Source organism: Lupinus angustifolius, chromosome LG08 (genome assembly GCF_001865875.1).
Source record: "Lupinus angustifolius cultivar Tanjil chromosome LG08, LupAngTanjil_v1.0, whole genome shotgun sequence".
In the NCBI taxonomy this organism is placed as follows: Eukaryota; Viridiplantae; Streptophyta; class Magnoliopsida; order Fabales; family Fabaceae; genus Lupinus; species Lupinus angustifolius.
This window is the reverse complement of record NC_032016.1, coordinates 19,147,657-19,150,849: the sequence shown is the minus strand read 5'-3', so window position 1 is coordinate 19,150,849 and position 3,193 is coordinate 19,147,657. Positions and strand designations below refer to the sequence as shown.

The 3,193-nt window shown below is 33.8% G+C and overlaps 1 long non-coding RNA gene across 1 annotated transcript; it reads right to left on the bottom strand.

Moving 5' to 3' along the window:
* LOC109353277 lies at positions 236 to 951 on the bottom strand. Its single transcript, XR_002108440.1, has 2 exons — positions 921 to 951; positions 236 to 355 (listed from the first exon to the last, which is right to left on the bottom strand). It is a non-coding gene; the product is annotated as an uncharacterized LOC109353277 (long non-coding RNA).

Here is a 3,193-nt window from a genome sequence, read left to right as displayed (position 1 = left end):
TCTTCATTTTATTTATTTCCATACATTTTCCTCTACTTTTCTCTTGTCCAAACGAAGCAAATAATACTTGAAAACTTATTATTATACCTATAAGGTAGTGTTTGATTTAGGAAATGTTTTTGCATATGTGCTTCTGTTTAGGAAGCTGAGGTGCATGTTTGATAGAAATTAGACAACAAAGATGTAAAAAACCATATTTGGACATCTAACTTGTGAAATAAATATTTCCAAAAAATTTCTCAAAATCATGTGCATTTACCCACAATATGAAGCAAAACCAAAAGGATTTGTGCCTGATTTGATGATTACTTGTGTAGGTTGTTTCACAACATGACAAAATTGTTTCACAATAAAACTTCATTCAGTAAAAGAAATGTTTGATCTCTATCTTCTTGCTCAACCACATCGTGCCCAAATCCCAAATCCATGATATTTGGATGTTTCAACCTAATAACTTGTCTTGCATGTAGCTTTTCTTGTGTGGTAAGACAAAGGGTGTCCTCTAACCGACATCCAGAAAGTAATCTCTTTCGAGGCATAGAGATCACCAAAATAGATTCTGGTTCTATCAACAAAATCTTTTTCATACACAACAAATTTTGAGCCCTAACTTGAACCGGACTATCTATCAATTATGCTTGGCCTTGTTGGTACCCAAAAAAAATTATTAGTCTACAATTGTGGTCCGGGAAACTCCCATGGTACCTCAAAAAACATGTAATGGGATAAATCTTATCACTACAATCATTAAGTCCATTCAAGAGTTCATCAAACAATTTTTATGCATATGTGCTTCTGTTTAGGAAGCTAAGGTCCATATGTTTGATAAAAATTAGACAACATAGGTGTAAAAAACATATTTGGACATCTAACTTGTGAAAGAAATATTTCCACAAATTCTCAGAATCATGTGCATTTACCCACAATATGAAGCAAATCCAAAAGGACTTGTGACCGTTTCACAATACTGTTTCGCAATAAAAACTTCATTAAGTGAAAGAAATGTTTGATCTCTATCTTCTTGCTCATCCACATGCTCTTCAACGTGCCCAACCTCCAAATCCATAATATTTGGATGTTTCAACCCAATAACTTGTCTTTCTTGTGTGGTAAGACCAAGGATGTCCTCCAACCGACATCCTGAGAGTAATCTCTTTTGAGATATAGAGATCACTGAAGTAGATTTTGGTTCTATCATCAAAATCTTTTCATATGCACAACATATATTGAACCCTTAACATGAATCGAACTATCTATCAATTGTGCCTGACCTTGGTATATAGTTGAGTTTTAAGTATCATATCTGGGATTTGATTACTCCTGTGTATATAAAAGACTTTGTTCATAGAGACAAAACCCACTTCGGTGATCTCTACGTCTCGAAAATTATTAATCTACAACTGTCGTCCGGAACACTCCCTTGATACACCAAAAAACACGTCATGTGATAAATATTACCATTACAATCATTAAGTCCATTCATGAGCTTGTTGAAACAACTTTTTCTCTTCATTTTCTTTATTTCCTTACATTTTCCTCTACTTTTCTTTTCTTGTCTAAATGGAGCAAATAATACTTAGAAAATTATTATTATACCTATAAGGTAGTGTTTGATTTCAGAAATGTTTTTGCATATATGCTTCTGTTTAGGAAGTTGAGGTGCATATGTTTGATAGAAATTAGACATCAAAGATTTAAAAAACATATTTGGACATTTAACTTGTGAAAGAAATATTTGCACAAATATTCTCAAAATCATGTCAAGCATTTACCCAAATATGAAGCAAATCCAAAAGGATTTGTGCCCGATTTGGTGATTACTTGTGTAGGTTGTTTAGGCAACACAACACACTTGTTTTACAATAAAACTTCATTAAGTGGAAGAAATGTTTGAGCTTTATCTTCTTGCTCAACCACATGCTTTTCAATGTGCCCAACCTCCAAATTTATGATATTTGGATGTTTCAACCCAATAACTTATTTTGCTTGTAGCTTTTCTTGTATGGTAAGACCAAGAGTGTTCTCTAACTTACAACTGTAGAGTAATCTCTTTCGAGGCATGGAGATTACCGAAATAGATTTTAGTTCTATCAACAAAAGACTTTGTTCGTAGAGACAAAATTTACTTCGGTAATCTCTACGTCTCGAAAATTATTAATCTTCAAGTGTTGTCCGAAAAACTCCCGTTACACCAAAAAACACGTCATACATAATTCTCACCAATGTAGTCATTAAGCCTTTCAAGAGCTCATCAAACAGAATAAAAATTAATTGCAAAAAAGGTTTGAAGTATCCATTTCTATGCGTTTTTAGCATAAAGAAACTGCATGGAGCGTTAGGCCCTTACTGGGATAGAAGAAGAGCATTTTGCAACTGATCCATCATTTCATTGAGGCTTAGTTACCCCATCCTGAATGCATAGAATCATTTCCTTTGTATCATTTCACTACATTGAGGCACAATTGTTAATGTTATAGTCTGTAAAAATCTCTGACTCATTTTATGTAATGAATGTGACACTATTGATTTGGATGACATTACTAACGTATGGTGCCTCGTAATGACAAAGTAGAAATGATTGTATGCATCACACTTGGATTGGTGGTAAGTAAATTGGCCTCCATTTTTTAATGGAAATGAAGGTGAGTTGCACAGTATTGACCTTGGTCCCAATAAGGGTAGTTTCTTCTATAATAAATATTAAATATTGACTTAAAAGAAAAAGAGAATGATATGGCAAAAGAAGTGGTTACGATAAAACCTTCTTGTGGCCAAGTAAAATGAGTGACTATAGTGTAACTTTTTTGTAGCCAATGAGAAGAAGAGGTTGTGGTGAAACATCTTTGTTTTTGGCCATACAATCCTCAAGGCTTTGTAAAATACACCAATATTCTAGCCTTAGTGCATATTCTCTCTTTTTCTCTTGTTCTAATATTGTGAGGAATATTTTAGTGTTTAAGATATGCTTGAGTGAGAGTGATATTGAGTGTACTTGGGTTTTGGGAAGTGAGTGAAACACTTGAGTGAACTTGTAATTCTCTTTTATTATAGTGATAATATCATTGTTGCTCTTCAACCGTGGACGTAGGCAAATTGCTGAACCACATTAATTTCTCGGTGTCATTTTCTCTATTATATTTTCTCCATGTGTCTTCCGCATCAACAAACTGGTATCAGAGCTCGTAGAGCTCTT